This window comes from Rhipicephalus microplus, chromosome 8 (assembly GCF_043290135.1).
Source record: "Rhipicephalus microplus isolate Deutch F79 chromosome 8, USDA_Rmic, whole genome shotgun sequence".
Classification (NCBI taxonomy): Eukaryota; Metazoa; Arthropoda; class Arachnida; order Ixodida; family Ixodidae; genus Rhipicephalus; species Rhipicephalus microplus.
In genome coordinates, this window is record NC_134707.1 from 101,391,750 (window position 1) to 101,416,661 (window position 24,912).

The following is a 24,912-nucleotide window of genomic DNA, read 5'->3' on the forward strand; positions in this document are numbered from 1 at the left end:
CGCTTACTGACCCGTCGTGGTCGCGAGCGCAAAAGGTTGACGATGTCGTTTGCGAGCCTGCTCGCTTAACAGACAACGTCGCCGCGTTCACCGAAGCTCGCTGGCCTGAGACTAGCGTGGGCGACGCTTTCGACGGACGTGGGCGCCATGCTCCGCTGTCGACCCGTTTGCCAGTCGCGTGAGGCCTCAAGCACTAGTCGGAGCGGTAACCCTACCCTCCTCCATGCCGTGTACTGGCCCTTTTCGGTCGGACGCGCATGTTGGCGAACAGGCGCGTGCACCTGTTACGGCGGCGCCGGCGTCGGAGCTGTCACCGCTGCACGCAACTGTGGCGCAGCTCCTAAACGTTCTGTTGGATGCGGTGCGCTCACAGCCTTGTGCTTTAGAGGGAGACCCCGAGTGCGCTCAGCCAAGCGTTCCGAGTAGCTTAAAGGTACCTCTGCCTGAGTACAGCGGTTATTTGGACCGCATCAGTGCCACAGAGTACCTCGATTCGCTGCACCGCTATCAGCAGGCTACGCGGCTGAGCGACAGCGTTATCTTGGCTCTGTTTTGCCGGTGTCGCTGACAGCCCAAGCGGCGAGGTGGTACCGGCTCGTCGGCCACCAAGATTGCTCGATGGAGGAGTTTAGGGCGCTCTTCCGCAGCGAAATGCTTCCTCCTGAATACGAGCACCGCATGCGTCGTGAGTTAGAGCTTCGCACACAGCATTCCGACGAATCTCTTCTCGAGTACGTTCGGGCTTTGCGGGAGCTCTACCTCCTTGCCGATCTTACGGCATCAGATTTATTTATTTATTTATTTATTTATGCAGAATATCCCTAAGGGCGCTCTCACAGGAGGGTATTACATAGGGGGGGGGGGGCTATAACACATACAGGTACATGAAATGATTAATAGAACCAGAAAACACGCAAACTAAACACCATACAGCTACTAAATACATTAGAATAAATATAAGGTCAATATTCTTACCGCATAATCTTAAATATTCAGAAGAAATAATATGAGTCAAACAATGATAAAACTAAAAAAATATTTTAAAATTGAACTACACAAAGAAGGAAATAGAGTCACAAGAGTACAATAAAACGCAATCTAGCTTACTACAAACACACGCGCCATTAAGCATAAAGGAATGGCAACATCACCAAAAAACGTGTGAATAACTGAATTAGGCAAACACAGCAATAAATAACACGAACCATGAACATACGCAGTTTCTACAAAAATACGGTTTGCAGAAAAAAGAAAAAAGAGGGGGGAATGCCGCAAAAGGTTCACACGCTTGCACTCATGTTTAGTAGGTTCTGAAATTCAGTGATATCGGTGACGGTTGCAATGTTTGAAGGTAAGTCATTCCACTCGGTTATTGTGCGGGGTATGAAGGATCTAGCATAATGAAAAGTGCGACAAGGGAAGCGTTCGATTTTAAAGGGGTCTTCGCGGCGCGGAAAGATGGCAGGGGGTGGCCTAAAGAAATCCTCGTGAAGTGATGTGTGATGGTAGAGCTTATGAAGTAGTGATAAGCGAGCAATTTTACGGCGGCGTGATAAGAGTTGCAGTTCGGCACGAAGTTTCAATAAAGTGACGCTCGTGTGACGTGAATAATCAGAAAAAATAAAACGTACAGCACGGTTCTGCAGGGCTTCGATGTTTTCAATAATGTAGTCTTGATCGGGATCCCAAATGGCTGAGGCATATTCTATTTTAGGACGGATTAGGGTGATATAAACCAGTTTACGCAAGTGTGAGGGTGTGTGTTTCAAATTACGTTTAAGGAACCCGAGTGAGCGATTTGCTGAAGCAAGGGTGACGTTAATGTGGTGATGCCATGACAGGTCAGACTGAATGTTAACCCCAAGGTATTTATAAGAAGTCGTAAGCTCCACTGAAGTATTATTTAGTAAGCAAGACGTTGGAATACGGGACGCTTTTTTAGTAAAACACATTAGCTTAGTCTTTGAAGGATTTAGTTTCATTTGCCATGCTGTGCACCACGAAGTTAAAGAGACAAGATCAGATTGTAGAGATTGTCGATCAGTTTCAGATGAAATGGTATGGTAAATGACACAATCGTGAGCGAAAAGCCTAACTTTAGAATTGACTGAGGAGGGTAAGTTGTTAATATAAATAAGGAAAAGCAAGGAACCAATCACACTTCCTTGGGGAACTCCAGATGAGACTTCAACAAAAGGAGAGTTAAAGTTATTGACAGATGTGAATTGTTTTCTACTGGAAAGAAAGGCTTGTAGCCAGGCGAGAACAAGTGGGTGAATATTAAGCTGCCTAAGTTTTAGTAAGAGCCGATGGTGAGAGACACGATCAAATGCTTTTGAAAAATCAAGGAATATAGCGTCAGTTTGAATGCCGGCGTCCAATGATGAGTGCAAGTCATGGGTAAATCCCGCGAGTTGAGTTTCGCATGAATAGCCCTTGCGAAAACCATGCTGGTATATAAAGATGATATTGTGTTCCTCTAAATAGGAGATTACCTGGGAGTGTATAATGTGTTCCAAAAGTTTACATATGGTACTAGTTAAAGATATGGGTCTGTAATTAAGCGGGGATGAGCGATCACCAGATTTAAATAGCAACACTACTTTTGCTATTCGCCAGTCGTCAGGAATGGTGCCTGATGATAACGATAGAGAAAAGATTGCTGCCAAAAAGCGATAGATACCTGAGGAAATATTTTTCAGTATTTTGTTATTGAAGCCATTATGATCGGATCCAGACGAAGTTTTCAACTTTTCGAGTAAAGATATGATACCAGCTTCGTCAATTATTATTTCCGACATATTAATACCGGCAACTACATCTATGTTAGGGCATGAAGTAGTGTCCTCAAGAGTAAAGACTGATAAGAATGTATCATTTAATAACTGAGCGCATTCTGATTCCGGAACAGGGCTTTCATCAGTATTACCGAGATATACATCAGGTTGGTTACTAGGATTTATCGTGCGCCAAAAGCGCCTAGGGTTATTTTTTAGCATTGATGACAAATCATGGCTGAAGAAACGACGACGAGTAGTTTTTAAAAGGCGTTGGTATAACTTGTCACATGTTTTATAACGACACCATGAATCTGATAATCTGTTTTTGTCCGCTACTCTGAACAGTCGCTTTTTTTTATCATTAAGTCGACGCAGTTGATTATTGAACCACGGAACGACGTTGCTTGTTTTTATGGTAATGACTGGTATATATTGATCAATTAGGTTGAAAGAGCATTTTTAAAAAGGTTCCAGTTATCTGCCGAGATGCCGAGAAGGTGGAGCGAGCCATACGTCAGGCTCATCCAACCTTCGCCGCTTACCTTCGGAACGGCCGTTATAGTGACCTAAACGAGCTGGCATCCGATGCGAAGCGTATTCAGGGTGACATTCTGGCGGCGTGAGCCTATCGCCCGCCACCACCGCCGTCCGCGTCTCTCGAGCCTCGTTGCGCGTGGGCTGGTCGTGACTCGTCACACTGGGGATCCCCGAACCATGAGGCCGCCTCTGCCGTGAGAGATTGAGACGTGCTGGACGTGTCGGACCGCGCTCTGGACCCGTACTCGTACGCCCGGGCGGCCACCGTTGCCCAGCAGCGTGAACAAGAATGGAAACCCCGTGCTCCAGTGCACGAGGGGATATCCAATCACGGAGCCCCCACTGCGGCTAGCGAACGAACACCTCGTAGCTCTGAAGGATCGCCGAAATCCCCCCCCCCCTGTTGGAGGAAAAGGCGTGGTCTGCGTTCGTTGCCGTGAGCGTGGTCACACCGCGCGTGAGTGCAACGCGCCCCAGCCGACACAAGGGCCTCCTCGCCCGTCGGGAAACGGGGTGATCCATCGACGAGCTCCCCCTTGCCGGTGGCCGCAGCAGTAAGAGAGCACGGGAGTGTAACACAACCTCTGGCACCGATGGCGTGTCGCGCTGAACATGACATTCCAGCCACGCCGGCGCCGTTCATCGCCCTTACGATCGCTGGTCGAGAGTTTGCGGCGTTGCTGGATAGCGGGGCTTCTATCGCGCTCTTCGGCGAAGAGGTTAGGGCTCATTTGCGCGACCGCTCTGTCCGCATTTCAGCTTGCCACACTGCCTTCCACCTCGCCAGCGGTACCGCCACCTCGTGCGGCGCTGCGCGGTTGGTTGTGCGTTGGGAGAATCGCGCACGCCGACAGCGCTTTGTTCATCTCCCTGGTATTTCCGTGCCTGTGATTCTCGGTCGCGACTTTCTCGCGTGCACAGGTATCGTGATTGACGTCGCAAGGGGAGGCTGGGACGGCCCCTCCGGCACCCTACGGCCTTTCGCTGCACCTCCCGTGGTCTCGGCTGCCAGTAAGTCGCCGGACGCCACGAGGAGGAAGGAGGAAAGGAGACCAAGCGTTGCCCCCGCGGCCCGCGTCTCCCCCTCCAACGCCAAGACTGGTCCTTTTGTAAGGTGAATGTAGTGGGTCATGCGAATCTCGGCACACACACTGTCAGTGCTAAGCACGAGACGCTCGGCCCGGACTGTCGCTGATTTTGCTAGCTAGGCCTACGCTCCTACCTGGTCTCGGATAACAGTTTTGACTGTCTCCGTTCTATATTATAGTTGGTGGAGGTGCGGGGTCTCCTTGCAATTCTGGAGTTGCGAAGCCGGACTCTACCTGCTGTCATGACCACTGCATCTGCCACAAGCCCTCCTCCTATGGCTTCCCAGGCCATCGTGTGCTCCGGCGCGGTCCGTCAGCGGGATCCTCCCATATTCAGCGGCACTGACGACCACGACGTCGACGACTGGCTGGCTACTTAAGAACTCGTGAGTGTCTTGAACAAATGGGACGAAGCCACGGGACTGGCCACTGTCGGCATTCACCTCAGTGGCATTGCCCACTTATGGCTTCGGAACCATGAGACCGACGTTCCCACCTGGACAGCATTCAAAGCAAAGTTCAGCGAAGTCTTTGGTCGTCCTTCTGTCCGAAAACTTCGTGCGGAGCAGCGCCTTCAGTCGAGATCTCAACTGCCTGGTGAGAACTTTACAAGTTACATAGAAGACGTCATTGACTTGTGCAAACGCGTCGATGTGAACATGACAGAGGTGGACCGCATCAAGCATATTTTTAAGGGTATTGACGAGGACGCTTTCCAGATGCTCATTTAAAAAAAACCCTGCTACTGTCGCCCAAGTTACCGAGCTCTGCCAAAGCTATGATGAGCTCCGCTGGCAACGTCTCGTCACCCGCCGTGCTGTCCCACATCAGGAATCGATGTCCGGCTTAACTCCCTCGCAAGACCCCTTCCTCCTCTCGCAGATCAAAGATTTCGTGCGCGAAGAAGTTGCCCGCCAACTCTCGCTCATCTCTGGCCTACCGGAGCGCAGTGCACCGCTTAGCCCTACTCTACGGACTATTATACGAGATCAAGTGTCTGAGGTCTTTCCTCCGCAGCTGGTGCCACCATTCAATGCACCATTGACGTACGCCGAAGCAGCAGCACGACCACGACCACAGACGTTCCAAGCGCCGCCTCCACTGCCTGCTCCTGTTTATGCCGCCCAGCCGCCACGACCTCCAGTTCGCCGAGTCCCTAATCCATGGCACACTGCCGACAACCGACCGATCTGCTTTTCGTGTGGTCTACCTGGGCACGTCGCACGTCTGTGCCGCCGCCGCCCACTCCACTCACGTGAAAACCTACGTCCATATGAGAACGATTACACGTACACTCAATACACCCCAGACCCCGGATTGCACGCTCCTCGTCCAAGCCACCGACCAGCCCCTGATCGCCGATCTCCTTCACCACGTCGACGCTCGCTCTCCCCGATGCGCCGACGCCCCCCTACAATCGACGCGGAAAACTAAACGACGCAGTTGCCGAGGCAAGAACTGCGTCCTCGTCGCAAAGCACAAGCCCTCTTCGTTCGCCGCCGAATGTAATTAATGCCGTTCTTGAAGGTGTACCCGTACTTGCCCTTATTGATACTGGTGCCGCAATTTCTGTCATGGCCGAAAAAGTTTCCCGTTCAATTCGAAAAGTGACAACACCTTACTTGGGTTCATGTCTTCATACTGCCACTGCACAGCCTCTGCAGTCTGTGGCCGCGTGTACTGCCAGACTTGTAATTCAAGGAGTGCCCTACACAGTGCAGTTCGTAGTACTCCCGCACTGTTCTCATGACATCATTTTAGGTTGGGATTTTCTCTCCCATCACCAAGCCGTCATTGATTGCGCCCGTGCCGAAGTCGCCTTTTGTCCCCTTGGTGATGCGCTACCAGTGCACGATCGCCCTTGCGACGCAAAGTTGGCCAGTAGTGACGAAACTCAAATCCCTCCACGCGCTACTGTCTTCGCACCTGTGTCGTGTTCCACCGTCGTCGACGCTACCGCATTCTTCACGCCTTCCGCTGCTTTCGTTCATCGCCACCTATCACCGCTCCCAACCGCTCTCGTTACTCTTCAAGGTGGTGCGACCAACGTGCCTGTGGAGAATCCGTTCCCATTCACGATTACGCTACTTCGAGGCGAATGTAATGGTTCGATAGAATCATTCGAAACCATCGCTACACTTGACGTTCCTGATGAATCATCGGAAGTCAGTGCCCTCTCCTGTAGTTCCGTGAATGACCCTTCCACTACCGACATTTTCAACCGTGTCATCGACGAAGGCCTAAACCCACAACAGAGGTGTGAGCTCTTGAGCCTCCTTGACAAGTTTCGACCATCTTTTGACAGTCACAGTGCTACTTTAGGTCGCACATCTACCGTATGCCACCAGATCGACACAGGTAATCACCCACCACTACGGCAGCGACCATACCGTGTTTCGCCGACTGAACGCCGTATCATCGATGAACAAGTAGGTGACATGCTAAAGCGAGGCGTCGTTCAACTGTCAAACAGTCCTTGGGCGTCGCCGGTTGTTTTAGTTAAAAAGAAGGATGGCAAGATACGCTTTTGCGTAGATTACAGTCGCCTAAACAAAATAACACAAAAGTATGTTTATCCTTTGCCTCGAATTAATGACGCCCTCGACTCTTTACAAGGCGCAGAGTTCTTTTCCTCCCTTGATCTACGCTCTGGGTACTGGCAAGAGCCCATGAATCCGGATGATAGGCCAAAAACTGCATTTGTTACACTAGGCGGCTTATACGAATTTAACGTGATGCCATTCGGGCTATGCAATGCGCCGGCAACATTTGAGCGCATGATGGACACTATCCTACGAAGCCTCAAATGGAACACGTGTTTGTGCTACTTAGACGATGTAGTGGTATTCTCGCCCGATTTTCCCACGCACCTTCGTCGCTTGGAACAGGTTCTGCGCTGCCTCTCTGCAGCAGGCCTCCAACTCAACTTGAAGAAGTGTCACTTTGGAGCGCGCAAGCTGACCATTCTCGGACACGTCGTGTCGAAGAATGGCGTTCTTCCTGACCCCGCTAAGCTACGTGCTGTTCGCGAGTTCCCGAGGCCCGCGTCTCTCAAGTAGCTGCCTAGATTCATTGGGCTTTGCTCATACTTCCGCCGCTTCGTCCGAGATTTCGCCTCGATCATGGCGCCTCTGACAGACCTACTTCAAGGAGACCGCAATCTATCTGCGTGGTCTCCAGCTTGCGACAGTGCCTTTGCGAAGCTCCGTGAACTGCTTACAACACCACCCATACTGCGTCATTTCGATTCAAGCGCTCCCACAGAAATCCACACAGATGCTAGCGGTATCGGTCTTGGCGCTGTACTCGCCCAACGAAAGCCTGGTTACCAAGAATATGTTCTTGCGTACGCGAGCCGCACTCTTACAAGAACAGAAGCAAATTATTCGGTAACTGAGAAAGAATGCCTAGCGATTATTTGGGCCATTACAAAATTTCGGCCTTATCTGTACGGCCACCCTTTCGATGTTGTTACCGACCACCACGCTCTCTGCTGGTTATCCTCCCTCAAAGATCCCTCGGGACGCTTGGCACGATGGGCTTTACGGCTCCAAGAGTACGACATCCGCGTCATTTATCGCTCAGGCCAGAAGCACGCCGATGCCGACGCTCTTTCACGTTCGCCTGTTTCTACTGATATTGCGAGTGTCTCCATCTAAGACAACTTCCTTCCACTATCAGGACCCATCAACATGGCTGCGGAGCAGCGCAAAGATTCGTGGATTGCGTCTCTGATGGATTACCTATCTGAAACACTCGCCCACCCGCCATCTCGAGCGCTACACCGACAAGCCTCTCACTTCGCCATTCGTGATGGAATACTTTATCGCCGCAACTACCACCCTGACGGTCGCAAATGGCTACTCGTCATACCCAGGCATCTCCGCGCCAGCATATGTGCTGCTTTCCATGCCGATCCGCAGTGTGCGCACGCCGGTTCGTTTAAAACCTACGCCAGGCTACGTTTTCGGTTTTATTGGCGCGGCATGTACACATTCGTTCAAAAGTACATTCGATCTTGCACAGAGTGCCAACGCTGCAAGCACGATCCTAGCCGTCCTACTGCACCAATGCAGCCGTTACCATGCCCAGTGCGACGATTCGACCAGGTTGGAATAGACCTTTATGGTCCTCTACCATATACATCAGCTGGGAATCGCTGGATTATTGTAGCGATCGACCATCTCACGAGATATGCAGAAACGGCCGCTCTACCAGCCGTGACGGCACGTGACGTTGCGTCTTTCCTGCTGCAACGTTTTGTTCTGCGTCACAGCGCTCCACGTGAACTTTTGAGCGACCGAGGCCGCGTCTTTCTCGCGGATGTTATTCGAGAACTTCTTTCAGAATGCCATGTAATTTACCGCTGTACTACCGCATATCGCCCACAAACAAATGGCTTGACCGAGCGTTTCAACCGTACTCTTGGCGACATGCTTTCTATGTATGTCGCCTCCAACCACACCAACTGGGATCTTATCCTTCCTTACGTAACGTACGCTTACAACACGGCACCTCAAGCGACTACAGGCTTTTCTCCATTCTTTTTACTTTATGGTCGAGAACCATCATCTCCAATTGACACCATTCTCCCCTACCGACCCGACTCATCCGAAGGCACACCAGTTTCCGAAGCCGCGCGGTATGCGGAAGAATGTCGGCAATTAGCTCGCACCCTTACAACACAAGAACAAGGGCTACAGACATTTCGTCACGACGATGGACGGTCCAACTACCAATTTTCGCCCAACTCTCTTGTTTGGCTGTGGGTGCCCCCCAGTGCTGCTCCTGGTACCTCTACAAAGTTTGTCAGCAGGTACCATGGACCTTATCGCGTCATAGAACAAACTTCCGCCGTTAACTACCTCATCGAACCCCTCACGGCCACTGTGGACCTGCGTCGCCGAGGCCGCGAAATCGTACATGTGAATCTGCTCAAACCATATCACGAACCACTTGTCCTCACGACACCTTAGAACACTGACTTGGCACCATCTTCAGCGAGGGGGAAATATGTAATGATGAATGTAGTGGGTCATGCAAATCTCGGCACACACACTGTCAGTGCTAAGCACGAGACGCTTGGCCCGGACTGTCGCTGATTTTGCTAGCTAGGCCTACGCTCCTACCTGGTCTCGGATAACAGTTTTGACTGTCTCCGTTCTATATTATACTTTGGCCGGCGCGGCGGAAAACGGTCCGTGCGTACAGCTTTCCCTCGAACATAATGCTGCCGCGGTGAACGAGGTCTCGGCTATGCCGGTGACCCCCCGCTAAGCAGCAACTCGAATGGCTCGCTGCCACCTTTGCCGGACAGCTAGACAGCTAGTCGAAACGCGAGAAAGCACGCCTGTCGTCGCTGTTGACACGTTTCAGCGACACGTTCACGGAATACCCTGGTTGGACCTCTCTGGTGAGGCACCGGATTGACACAGGCGACACACAACCGTGGAAATGCAATCCTCGCCCCGTTAGTGCGGCAAAGTGGAAAGCAATTGACCAGGCACTCGATGAGTTGATTGAGACTGGAAATGTCCAAAGCTCAAACATTCCTTGGGGTTCACCGGTGGTAATGGTCCCAAAAAGAGACGGCTCTCATCGGCTCTGTGTAGACTACCGCCAGCTGAACTAGGTCACGAGGAAGGATGCTTATCCTATGCCTAACTTTGACTTGATTGAGGCTGCTATAGGCGGTGCTTGCTACTTCAGCACCTTGGATGCTAGCCGCGGTTACCTACAGCTTCAGATGGAGCCAGCTGACGCGGAGAAAACTGCGTTCACCTCTCACAGAGGTTTGTACGAGTTTACCCGCATGCCGTTTGGCTGTTCTGGAGCTGCAGCTACGTTCCAGAGATTGATAGACCGCGTTCTAGAGGACGATAATTGGTAAAACGCCATGGCGTACCTCGAAGACATCGTCATCTTCTCTCGAACGTTCGAGTTAACACCTTCACCACTTGGAGGATGTCCTCGGGAGGTTGCGTGCCGCCGGGTTGACTTTGAACCCGAAGAAAGCTCAAATAGCTGAGACTCGCATCTCACTATTAGGCTTTACCATTCAGAGTGGTCGAGTTCTGCCGTGCGAGGAGAAGGTACGTGCCATTGTGGAGTACCCGACGCCGGCAAACATTCAGGGCCTGAGGCGCTTTTTGGGCGTGGTGAACTACTATCGACAGTTCATCCCAAACTGTGCAGACCTCCAAGCGCCCTTTACTACACTCTTGCAAAAAGTCGGCACAATGGAGCTGGGGGCCAGAACAAGAGCGAGCCTTCAAGGCGCTTTCGGAAGCTCTAGTGGCCACAGCCGAGTTGGAGCTTCCCGACCTGAACAGAGAGTTCGTTGTCTAAGCGGACGCGAGTGTCCTGGGTCTCGGCGTGGTACTCCTTCAGGAGCACGACGGCGTCCTCAGGCCAGTCGCCTTTGCGAGCCGGTCACTTAACGCCGCCGAGCGTAACTATATCGTCACAGAAAGGGAATGTCTCGCTATAGTTTTTGCTCTCCGGAAGTTCGACTGCTATGTCGACGGCGTGCCATTTGTGATGGAAACGGACCACATGGCACTCACCTGGCTTAAGCGCTTGCGCGAGCCCTCGGGCCGCCTCGCGCGCTAGGCGTTGACCTTGAAGCGGTACAAGTTCGAACGTCGTGGCTGACGCCTTGTCGCGTGCCCCCGTTTCGGTGTCCGACACTTGTGTCCGCCACTCCGGAGAGCAATCGCATCAAGTAGACCCCGGGCCCTCTGGCTCCAAAGGGTTGAAAGGCGCGAACTCCGATGGCGAAGTGACTTTCGAGTCGACAGCCTCGGGTGAGGACGCATACCTGGTAGACCCTGTTACGTCCGCCGGTATCGTCTTTAGCAGAGAGGAGCTGCTCAAGGCACAGCAGCACGATGCGTTTTGTCAACACATCGTTGATGAGCTCAAAGAGCTGAGCTCCCAAATGGAGCGTGGCGGTCAAGCCGCCGGGCGCGAACAGACAGCTGGTATTGCTGTCAGCGCCGAGTGCCGTACGCAGGCTGGTATTGCTGCGGGCACGTTGGTCTTTTACCTGCTTGATTCCGACGGCATTCTCCTGCGCTACGTCCCATCTGAAGAAGCTCCCCAGGAGTCTTTCAAGGTGGTGATACCCCGCAGTCTGAGGAAAGTCACCCTAGGTTATTTCCACGACTCGCGTTTGGCCGGACACGCGAGTGGCCTTAAGACTTTTCAAAAGTTGTGCCGCTCCACAACCTGGCCTGGCATGAAGCGCGACGCCCTTCACTACGCCCGCTCATGCCGCGTGTGCCAATGCGTGAAGCCTCGCGGGGGCAAGCCTCCCGGGCTCATGCAGCCGATCGACAGCCAACAGCCTTGGCAGGTCGCGGCCTGTGATATTATGGGACTTTTCCGAAGAAGCCGGAGAGGCCATGTTTTTTTCCTGGCCGTCACAGATCACTTCACGAAGTGGGTCGAACTGTTTCCCCTTCGGAAGTTAACGGCACGCGTAATCTGGGACAAGTTGACCGAGCTTTTTACCCGCTTTGGCTTTCCGGCGGAGTTGATCACGGACAATGCGTCCTATCTCACGGCCAAGGTGTTTGGGGATGCGTGTGCTGCCTTTGGCATTAAGCACCATAAAACAACCACGTATCACCCACAGGCCAACCTGACCGAGCGGATCAACCGGAACCTCAAGCCCTTGCTGACGGCCTTTGCGCAGCAACACAGGGATTGGGATGGTTGTCTTAACGAGATCGGCTTCTCCTTGCGGTCTATGGTCAATCGCTTCACAAGATACACGCCCGCTTTCCTCAACTTTGGGAAAGAGCTGCCTAACCCCATGGACCGCATCCTACGGGGTGGAGGCAGGACAAGCGCCGCGAAGGTCAGCCCGCCTGGCTACGCGACGGAACTGCGCTCATGGATGGACGCGGCCCTCGACCTGGCGCGTTCCAACCTGGCAAAAGCGCGAGCTGGGCAGAAGGCTCAATACGACCGGTCGCATCGGGATGTCCGTTACGATGTAGGTGACATCGTCCTCAGGCGCAATCATGTCTTGAGTAACGCCGCCAAAGGCATCTCGGCCTCCCTTTCGGCCAAGTGGTTGGGCCCATACCGAGTGCACACCAAAGTGTCGCCCCTGGTATACAAGCTGGCTGAATCCCAAGGGAGACCAGTCGGTGGTCCAGTTAACGTCTCCGACCTCAAATCTTTCGTTGCACGCAGCAACGACTTCGGGGAGGGGGAGGTGGTCACCGAACCGCAGGGAAACCGGGATAAGGCTGGTTCCAAACCACGCCACCGGTACAACCTGCGAAAACGCACCTAGGCTAATTTTCGCCCCCGGCATGTAGCAGGACGTCACCCCCTCAATGTAAGGGAGCGGAGATTATAGCGGCTGTGCGACTGCCTATCCAGCAGCGACAGTAACGGTTACCTGGCGAGCTTTCTCCCCGGTAACAACATTACGCGCGCTGCGCACGGAAGATCCACTCAGTTCCCAGCGCTCTCGGCTGCTCGAGAGAGAAAAGCCCTTTCCCTGGTGGCTCACTCTCTCACTGGGTATTTTCCGCGTAGTCAGCGAGAGAAGGGAAGCGTGCGCCTTATTGGCTGACGCAACCTTCAGTCCGACGGAGTTGGCTCTCTTTATTGGGCCAGCCTGTCGCGCCTCCGGGGCCGCACCTTCAGTTGCGTTTCGGCTTTTCACCGACACCCCAGCTTTCGTTATGTCTCCGTCGATGACCCGTTCCTCCAAGAAAAACCCCGGGAGACTAGCCGCGCGCTCGGTCGTTCCGCAGGCACCGGCCGCGTCCATGCCGCCTCCGTCGAATGCTTCCCCGGCCCCGGCTAACAAGACACCGCGTCGTCGTGAAGTCGCTACGTGGACGTTCCAACAAGGCACTGAGGCCCCAGTCGCCTTCGTGTCGACTCGTCGCTGATCCAAGCAACGCAAAGTCTGGGTGGGGTTAGACCCCGAGTCTATCCCACGTCCTTTCCGCGGGCGCACCCTTTCGGACCTGCTCGACGCGTCCGGAGGTGCCTCGATGCCGCCTGTTCCCGAGGCCTCCTACTGCGACGCTTGCGGTGTCCTGCTGGTACACGAGGCTACCCACCTCCGTTCACGGTTTCACCGAACGAAGTCCGGTGGTGCCCCTGCGGTCCTGTCCACTCCGGCGATGCCGCCTGGCCCGGGCCTTCAACCTGCCCTGTCGACCGACTCCGTTCAGGTGGTCGTGGCGGCGCTCGTCATAGACTCATCATTCAAGTCGGCCATCGCTGATGCGGTGTCTGCCGCCCTCCCGCGGCCCCTGGTTCCTGCTGAGACGCCGCCGAACGAAGACACTGGGGCCCCCGTCGATCTCGTGGACGGCACTGAGCTGGACCTCAGTTTTTCCGGTGTCAGTGGATGCTGTTATTACGGCGTCTTTAGGACGGCCTCGGTCTTAGGAGGGGGGATGTGGGAATCGAGAGCACCCCCCTATCTGGCGCCTCATTCCCCAGCTGCCGCACGCGCGCCACCAGCGTAACCCGGGCGCGCATAAGCGCTGGCATCCACCGAGATGGCTGCCAGGGCGCCTCTTGGTCTGGGCCAGTCAACCGTCGGCTTCTTCCCGCACTGGCATGTCTGGGCACGCTGCACTGGTGCGCTGCGCGGGCCTACGTCTCAACGCAGCGCCATTTCCCATTGGGGGCGCGTGACATCCTCCTCTCCTACGAGCTGTGTTGTGCCCGACGATTCGCTCGTTGCGGCAGATGCTCTCAGGCCTCCACGAGAGGTTGACGCGCTGCTTAGCAGGCGGCTTCTCGTTCGAGCGTTCGACTTCGGCCCTTGTGCGGGAGTCGTAGCGCCCTAGGCAAGCGTATATGCTCGGTCTTGCGGAGTTCCCTATACGGCCTGCAAGCCCGTGAGTGTCGCACTGTGCTGCATCTTGGGTTAATAAACCTTTTGTTGTTGTTATCCTGCCTCATGCGTGGTTTCTGCGCCGTGCCGAAGAAAACGACAAATCCGGCCGCAACGTCTTCGCGCGCTGCGGCAGTGGAGGACGTCGCATCCCTACACGGTTGCGCATAGTAAGTAAGCCTTGTGCAAACCTATCTCCACATATTCAAACCCATTTCAAGTCAGCTAAGATATAACTATGCATATGCAAATTAGGATTTGTACAGCTGTAGGCTGGTGATCGCATGGCTTTATTGCTGTGCAGTCGCCCATTCTCAAGCAATCCAAGAACGCCTCGCGTGTGCACGAAACACTTTAGGAAAAGTCTACGTTGAGTGTGCTGGCTCTTCTGTCACCCTCTATTCGTTGGTGCCACGCGATATAATGAAAAAAAACCAATATAAAAAGGTCGCTGCTTTTTACTACAATAAGTCCTGAATGCACGTCTGAATGCGGTTTCATGAAAACCGACGCTTGAAATGCAAAAGAAATCAGTTTACAATAATGCACAACATTGAGTCAGTGTATACATATATTACTATGTGGATGTAGACGCTCAGAAGTGGCAAGTGAGCATTCACGGGTCTATACATGCAGTCGGAATGTGAGCAACTTGAGCGTGAACACGAAATTTTTTCATTTGTAGTTCTTGCTCCGCAAGAAAACACAACTCGAAGTCATTTATCGTAGCTAATTATAAACGAGACAATTTCGCAGTCACATCTTCATGCATAAAACAGAACAACGGGAGACGTCCGTGGCAGCGAAAGTACTATTTCCAAGTACACCTTGAAATGAACAGAAAAAATATGAGGACGGTTCATATGCCATGAAACAGTTTGGGGTTTCAAGTTCGCTGAACGTTTGATTGTGCAAAGCCACAAAAAGCGCGCACAGAACACTCAAAGTCAAAAGCACGCCCATACCATGTAAAGCATTCTAATCTGTTACTGTTAATCCCGTTCATCGCTGGCCTGAAAAAGCAAAAGCCTGCGCTGCGCTGAATGCCGACTCCGTTCTCGTATCGCATTACATGTGGCGGCCGCTTATTATTGAATTTCATTGCCTTTGTTTTTTTAACTGTACTATCCAACTTTGGCTAAACGTCCATCGTAGTCGTCGATAGCCTGTTCAAGATGCTTTCATGTGTGAAAACTGCTTGCTAATTTGACCAATTTATATTTCAGGGCAATAAATCCTCTGTACACTAGGCAGCAATCCTGTTGTGATTTTTTCAAATTTTGCGCAGTTTAAACAAACGTTGCAAAAAGTCACCGGTGTCGTTATCCTAAATTTTAAATTTCATTATTTCCGGAGAAGGGCTACAAGCTTTTTGGAGATTTTTTTTTCTCCAAGTTAGCATTAAACAAGTTTTGTGAATCACCATGTTTAGTGGAGCAAACGAAACTAAATTTTCTGACGCGGTATACTTCCATCTAATAAAGTTGAAAACCCGCAACGCTCAATTTATTTTTTGTTTTGCATGGTGATTTCTTCATGAAACATCCTGTATATGTCTAATTTGATGCCGAAAATAAGTACACAATCAGAAGGACAATAACAAATAATGCTTCTAATAGGTAATTGTTTTCAAATGTATTATAACTACAGTGCTAATTATTTGTTTATTTTTATGTGCAACATCATCTGAATTTTGAGACTGATGTGAATAGCTGGTGGTGAAAGTCGGTGGTGGCCGGTCTTGAACACGAACATTTTTGTTCAACTTACGAAAATTGCGCTTTCGTATGTGAAAAATTCTAACACTTCACTCTTAACCTTTATTGAGAAGCAAACTATATACACAATCACTGAAAAAAAAGAGTGTGATGCTGTGGTATAGGCGCTCAGGAAATTTCGCTTGTATTTGTACAGCCGCTGTACAGGTTTTCAGTGACCACCATTCATTGTTCTGATCAGCAATTTTTTCGAATGCTTCACTAGGACGCTTGAGCCTTAGACCGCAGAAGTTTAAATGAGTCTGTATACAAGTAGGAAAGACGACTAATGGACGTTTACTGGCTATCTTCGAAACTCACAGATTCATCTGCTCCTCTTGATGAACACGACGCCTCCCTCAGAATACTTGACGCGCGTGCTTAATAAAGGTGACCTTAGAACGCACCTAACGTCTTTGCAACAGGAGTTTCGTCATTTAGTTTACAAAGCAAAGTTGCCAACATATATTACTCTTCGTCAGACGGATCCACTCACTTGCTCGTCATGTGTACACCACCATTCGTAGCGACGTATTGCAAGCGTGGCACATTGACATCACTCCTATGCATTTAGGCTACGCCCATAGCCTAAGCAGAACGCGCAAGACATACTACCGCCCATGTTCACCGCTGTTTGTGCAACATAATTCTCGAGTGGAGTTCGACTGTCAATGATGCCACTTCCTTTCAACAACACCATCCGGTTATACACACTCAGTACAGATCAACGCATGCACACTGTTTCAACAGGGCGAAATGGAGATTTTCTGCCCTGTTCCTACCCTAAGTTCTCGTAAAACTTGGGTCATTTTAGCAACCGGCTTTCTCCCTCACTATGCCTAGACAAAAAGTTTGAAGTCCCAGAAGCACAGGTTATCTGTTCTTTTTATAAATAGAAATGACTGTGGCGAGAAGAAAGCACCTTTCACTGTTATCACGATAGCACCTTTAGATTATGTATTGGGGCTCAATGGGAGAACTAATCGTGAACCGACCACCTCTAATGCACAAACCAAGGGAGAGAGAGAATAAAATTCATTAGTACTCTGTTTACAGCTAAAGTGGATGAGGACCATTGTCCCGAGCTCCAATGACTATAGCGGTTTGCCGGGCTGGGTCCATGGTTGCCAATAGGCTTCGCAAGGCTTCATTCAAGAGTTGCGCCTTTCACGACTGTTGTGTTAAGGTTTGTGCTTGTATGAACGTCGAGTTTGCCGCAGCAGAACGCGAAGGACAGCTGTTTGTAATGTAAGTATGGGTACTCCTCACACCAGAGCTACTCATCGCAATATTTGGAGGGGTGTATTTTGAAAGCGTGTATATTGGGCTACGTGTTCGCCTGAAGACTTGTGCACCGTTTAGTTTTGTGTAAGGCTATGCTTTAGTCCTCGCTCCAGCTGTTGTGCTTCGAGAATGTCAGTTCGACCGCTTGGTCGCTCATCGTAGACAAGGACGAAGTTGTATACAGGCGCATCTATCGCTTGGTAGGTACTTGCGCGAGTGAGTTGGTTGGTCAATTCATTACCGGGAACACCCTATGCACCAGGCACCATATGATGCCATGGTCAGATACACTGTGTGAACCTCACATTCTTAACACAGTTTGTAGTATTGTGCCATGGATAAAAATCCGACATGATTTTCGGGAATCTGTGAAGATGTTGGAGTTTCTACCTCACTTATCCGCACCTGTGACCTGCCAAATAACGGAGTAACCAAATGGCTGAACAAAACACTAAAGGACATGCTTTTGATTTCGCAGACATGTTTAACCTAAGAGAAGAAGGCAACACGTTGAAAACGTAGAACACGCACGCATGCACGTGAAGCATAGACTTCAAGTATAAATACTAGGATGACTTACTACGCAAATAATCGAGGGCAACGGGACAACTTTCCACACAAGCCATGAATATATATTCCGCGAACTAGAACAACGGACACTTATTTACTGGGTAAGTAGTGACTCTGCATAATCGCCGGCTTAGTCTTTTGAAATTGGTGAGGCGCTTCCCCATTTTTGGGATTTTGTGTGGATATCTGACATCAAATAATAATCTAGCTGAGCCCACCGTTTGAGAACGAAAAAGCAGCGATGTTACCCAGAGGCTTGGCACAGGGACTGGACATTTCATGGTGTTATTCTTTCTTAAGGGATCACAGCAACGAGGAGTAGCGTGCAACCAATTCTCATGGCTTCCAGGAGACGCTTCGCTGTGCGACACTTGTTCATGGACCCCTACACTTCAGGAGAAGCTCAGGCGCAACAAATGCCTGCCATTTAGGCCAGGTGAACCCCACCTGTTGCAACACCCCAACCATCACCAACCATGTTTATAGGCACATAAAATGGACACGTGGACCTGCCACATTTGCCGACAGTGAATATTTCTGTTGACTGAACTCGAAGTGCCTAACCTGGCATATTTTGATTATAAATCCAATGTAGCGGCGAGCTCTTCTTATGTAGCAGATGTATGCCGTCCCCAAATCACTTAATTTGCGGTGGAACAACGCTTGTGCACATAGCTCCGCCGATGCAAAGCGCTCATTAGGGTGATGAAAGCGAGCTACGTGTGCTTCCGTACCTACACAGAACTATTTTTGGTTGGTTTGTAGCATCTTCTTCGGTAGTTTTCTGTGTTCAGTGCTGTTCTGATTTATAGTGAGTATCGGTTTTAGTAAACTTTAGGTCAAATGATCTATTTATTTGGATCCCTCGTAGTTTACTCAAACTACAGTTCAATATATAACGTTTGCTCACAATAACAAAGAAAAACTAATTGACCTCGTTGCGTCTTTCTCATAGACGAGTTGTAAGGGCGATGTTGAATGCAGGGACACCACACAAATGCACTGACGTTGAAACGAGGTCCGGCTAATTTACCCCACGTGAACAGCAGGGCAGGCAGCTCTCACGTTCGCGAATATACCAGTAGCAAACGCACCCGAAAGTCCTCTGCGACCTTCGTCATAAACCTGTAACCTGCGAAACCTGTGACATGGTATGGCTGCAGAGACCTCTTCGAAAACGGTTCCTATGTACTCTCGGTTTCCTTCGTCTTTGTCAGTAGCGTTGCGTTAATCATGCAAGCATTGCAACTAGCGCAACCTTACATTCTACTGGTTATTCGAAAGGCTTCTCAGTAACTACGTTCGAACATTTTCGAATTCTCAAACGATAAGAGGGCGTCACGTACGAAGTAGTGCCGGGAAGCCCAGACTCTACGAGGAACCACCAGCCCTCTCCTCAACTTGTTCATGTTCAATGCATAAAATTGAATCTTTGAGAGTGAATTTCGGTTGTTGAAAGCGACACTAGTGAAATGACTTAGGCATCGGGTGATGCTCCTTTAAAGGGAGGTCAATGGCGCGCCCACTGTACGCAGTGAACTAAGAAGATACACACTTTCACGACCGTGATTTTGCGAAGCAAGCCATTGTCTGAAGATGCAAAACGTGTTTTTTTTTTGTTTTGCTTCTTGTGTTTTCGGTGTGCCGCGAAAACGTAAATGGCAAAAAGGCAATAAATTAGCCCTGAATACGAATGTTCCGATGCACACAACGTGTTGTAGATGAATTCTTCAACGATCGAAATGTATGCTTCTTTGTCTTTACACTTATCTAGCCACTGACCTTTAGTTTAGTGACGCGGATGTCACGCTGCAGCGCATATATAATGGGCCGTCTACAGCGTCTGTCAGTGCAAGAAACTTCCAAGTTATTACTTCTTGCATAATTTATTGTACCACCTGAATGTCTCCCCAGTGCCTCTGGTTATTTGTTCTCTTTACCGCCGTTACATATCCACACTGGGCAGCTCAAGGAATGGTGCGTTAACGATTTGCTATCTCTGGCGCATATAACAGATTTCATTTAATACAAGTTTCTGCAATTTAATGCCACATATAAATACAGCATTGGTAATGTAATGTCAGATATCATTGTAAAAACTATACTTTGTAGAGTTTATTATTGCAACTTCGCCTATCATTTCCTTGTTGGGATGTTGAAAAACATATAAAATTTCACAATGATCCAAATAGGAGTAGATGTATTTTGAAAAAGCTCAATTTTCAACACTGATATTGATATAAAGATAATGAATATGCATAAAAACTTTGATAGTCTTCTTTAAACGTTTATATAAAAGCACCGACAGTTTCGCCCCAGGCTTGAAGCAGGGAATGCGATAGCAGCAAATTGTAAAGTTATATGAGGTGAGGTTGGCAGCTTGCCAAGTTTTTTGGATCCGTTCTCATATAACTTCGGAACACGCTGGCTTACATGGTGCCAATTTAACCAGATAGAACGCGCGTTGGCGATGGCGACCACGACCGTCAAATCTGATTTCACGGTTGCTGTTCGAATGCTGCCCTAACCACCTCGCATCATTTCATGCCAGACAAAAACGGACGAGTAGTTTCCTCTCTGCTTGAGCATTCGACGGCCGGTCTAACAGTCGGCGTGATCTCATAGCATGTGCCCTCTTAGTGGAGGTGGTGGGTATGTTCATTTGATGTCTGCTTATTCCAGGTTCGTCTTCCCTTCTTGCGCGCTACTAACCGCGAGTAGAAATTGCGATGTGCTTGGAGATATTCACAGCTATTACTATATGCGTGACGTGAGAGCGAGGAAAACTGCGAAGGCACACTTCTATGGAAACTGTCCATATAGCTGATAGCACGAAAAAAATGGAGGAAGGTTTTTTTTTTCGATTGCGCATCACATCTGCTGGAGAAATATCTTACTGCTGTGTAGAAAAACAAAGCTGCTGGTCCTGTTTACTGAAAAATATTAACCACGGCACTGCATTCATATTAGGTCGCTGTTTCTTTCGCTACACGTGCCTGATTTTTGCCTCGTTGAAATGATGTGCTTTATGTTTTCGACAAAATGTGAAAAGGAGCCCGTACCAAATTTCTACTGCTCATGCTCATACTTTCTTCTGCCGGTTACTCTTCCAACAATGGCACCCCGCAATAAAACTTTGTGTTTATTAGTATTTACCAATACATCGAGAAAAAGTGTTGGTGCTGTATAAGTACCTACACAATGCTAGACGTACCACTGAAATACTGCTCAACGCTGGTATTTCAGTGGATGACCCATAATCGCTGGTAACTGATGTTTCAAAAGAAGAATAACTAGCCAAGTTTTTTAGAACACCCCACAGATGTTTCGATTAATTTCGAACATCTAATGCACTCCAACAGCCATTGCGCGGGAATACGGCGCGACAGAGCTTGCCTGCTTCAGCAGTGGACGTTGAACTGGCAAAGAACACCATCTTTTTTGAATTTATCATTGCGAGGGTGAGAAGCTTCAAATCCCGAGCTAAGAATCTAGGCTTTTGTAACGTTGGCCACTGTCGTCCCATTCGAACATGGCGAGACCACCAGAAGCACAACGTTGACTGCCCGCACAAGTAGCACGAGTTGGCATGGTTCCTACGGAACGTTTTCGGGTGATTCTTATGTTACGCTTTTTATTTCAAAACCAGCTTTGCTATACATCTACTGGTGTGCGCTGTCTGGTATAAAAGCTCTAATGCGAGAGTGCAATTTCATTCTAAATTTTTTTTTAATTTCTCTGCCTTCGTGATGTTAAGTTCTCATATTTATCTACCACATGATGTATATTCGTACTTGTAATCTCTAGCCGCAATGCATTTTATGCTGTTTCTCTTTTTATCTAACATGTTTAGTTCTTTTTACTTCAAAATGTATATCTTGCATTGGAATTACTTGAAAATAAACTCGTGTATGTTTCTTGTATTAGATATTCGCCTCGGCTCACTCAGTCCATTGGTCATAATGAACATCACTACAAGTGCAAACTCTGATGTTTCAACAGGCCTACAAAAATGAAATCAGCGACCTGCAGGCCTTTGAGAAATCACAGGCCCAAAACGAAATCGCAAGCCTGAGAGTCTACCCAGCAGTCGTGGGTATATATCAGCAGGGTCTCGCAGATGTGCATGACAGATAGCACATGCATTTCTTGGACATCTTCTGTGCGTTGTCTAGAATGCGCATGTCGGCATCCTTCACTTGGCATGCATCACACAAACGTATGCTTCGAGAGAACAAATTCGCTATCGAGAAGCCACACCTCCTTGAGCTCACTGTGGCGCGCCCTAATTTTGAAGGCAACACGCATTGTTGGTGGTGACCACAACCTTCCCTATGTATGCACGCCCAACGCAGGCGTTGTGAGTAAAGCCTCGTGCACAACTTGATATGCGAACACGGTGCAGGGTGGCTGTGCGTTGCGAACCACAATTGCGCACACCACAATCATGCATAGCGCTGCTGCACCGTAGGCGGACATAGACGCACCCTTGCCGAATACAAGAGTGGCGCATATATCATTGAGGCAACATACCAACCGAGCACGCCTCTTCATCTACGTCACTTCCCTCTGAGGCATGGTCGCGGCCGATCCACTGGCTGTCTGTGGAGTGTTGTCATAGTAAGCCGACTTGGGTCACTGTGTAGTGCTGTCTGGGCTAAATCTTAGTTCTATTAAAACAAAGGGTATTTTATAGAACTTGCCTTTGTATTTTTCCTCTTTTTGTGTGTGTTAGATTGTGTTGTAAGCTATTACGGTTCTCTTATTCTCCTCAAAAATGCTAGACAAAGCCGGTCAGATTTGAAAGCTTCATGCTATCGAGGTTTCAAAAGCTGATACTCTCCAGTGATTGCTGGTTGTCACCCGAAGGACAGGAGCGAACACAAGGGCTCACAACAGAAAAGAAATATATATAATCAATTAGAGCATTGCAAAATTAGACATGAATAAACACTTGGCTGGTTGAGTCACATTAGAGCTCATGTGTTTAGAACATAATGAGAACACGAAGAAATATATGCTCAGTTGGTATCTCATGTATTTGAGAATGCTCCCGAGCACAAGAAGTCTGGCTTGCCTAGTCTATCCGGGATTTTCATGCGCAAAGCACCTTAGGTTTTGGGCGTGTCACGTTGTCGTTACGATACGCCATAAAAGCGTATCTGCCTAAAAGATTGCCCATTTCACCCTACTTGCCACCAGCCTAGGCTATGCATATAAAGAGTTAGAGGTGCGTCGTCACTAACTAAATGTTATGCTTGACTTAGTAGCGGCGCGAGAATCCTGGACCAAATTTACCAAGGCTCTGATGTTTCTTGCCTGAAACAGACAGACAAATGCGGATCTTCATTTTATTGTAATCTGTTTGAAACACCACTTTTTGAAACATATCTCCACACTTTGAATCGCCACCCATCACAAAAATAAAAGGGTTGTTGTTTACCACAACAAATAGCAGACGGTGTTAGTGAAGCTGAAACATTCTTTCCCACACACAAGGTTTCAGGTTTGTCGTAGCTAGTGCCTTATCAATGAAATATGTCACAAAACAATGTGTTGACTTACCTAAATCAGTCTTTTTTCGTATTCTTGTGCTTTTCCTAATTGTCCAGTAGCAGTGACTTTGCTTTGGGAAATGGTAGTGGACACTGCAGGCTTCACCCCTCGCCCCGTTTTACGTTAAGGTAGCTGAAGCACCCCACCCTAAATGTTTCGCTGTGAAGAGTTTCATTTTTAGATGGGAATGCATTTCTTACTCGGGCTATGTCAGGTAACCGGCGTTGTCCGTGGCATCCCCGCACTCTTCTCTTCGTTCTCACTCCCCCTTCCATAACAACAGCTGCCGGCGCGCGTGTTTAGGCTTGCTCCCTTGCAACCAAATCATGTGGTGCGAGAGAGTGTAAGAGAGGGCAAGTGCAGTGCATCACCTTTCGCTTACTCTCCTTCCTGTGCACCACTTTCCCGTTCGCTCATGTCTTACTCTCGACCGTTGGCTGGCTGGACGCCTATCAAGAACATCCGAAAATGTGTGCTCCAGACGCTGCTTTGACACGCAAACGCCGATCGAAGAACACTGGTACCCTACTCTCCCGTAATCTTGCTCCTCCCTCTCGACTGTTTGCTAGCGGCACATCTCTAAACGGCATGGCAGAAGTCAGTGAAGGCGAATCTTTGACAGCAACAGCAACGTTACGTGCCCTCAGTGCAAGAAATGCATTCGCATTTCCTCACGATTATTTTCGGAGTTTGGGACATTTTTTAAAGATGATAAACTTTCTTGGGCACATTCGACGGAAAACTTTTGTGCTGTCTGTCTGTCTATCTGTCTCTCTGTACTTTCGTCTGTTTGTCTGCCCTAATTGGTACCTCAAACGGCCGACCACATCCGCCGTGCCCACCAATATTTCTCAAGTTGTAGCGTTCATACTTGTGTGATTGTCTATTAAAAAGCATTTATGGCGCAGTATCTGAGGTACTATAACAACAATTTAATGTTTCGTATGTGTGCCTTTATACTATAGAAGGCACGTCACGGTGGACCAGTGGCTATGTTACTCGGCTGCCGACCCGCAGGTCACGGGATTGAATCCCGGCTGTGGCGGCTGCATTTCCGATGGAAGCGGAAATGTTGTAGGCCCATGTGCTCTTATATGGGGCACGTTAAAGAACCCCAGATGGTCGAAATTTCCGGAGCCCTCCACTATGGCATCTGTCATATTTATATGATGTTTTGAGACGGTAAATCCCACATATCAGTCAAGGCAAATACAAGTAATTTTAAGAACCATAGCGTTTATCACGCTGCGCTCACAGTGCAACGCAATCCTCAAAAAGGCAAGTGTTACCGACGCTTTCCTAAGACGACATTGTGGGGGCACCTACCCGTCGCTTTGCGTTCTACACCTTATCGCCTCTGAGAATGGCGTGTACCTTTTTCCAGGAGCACGCATGCCTTCCTTCGTTTTCGAAGATAAGTGCCAAATGACGCTCGTGTATGAAGTGTCTCGTTGCGCTAG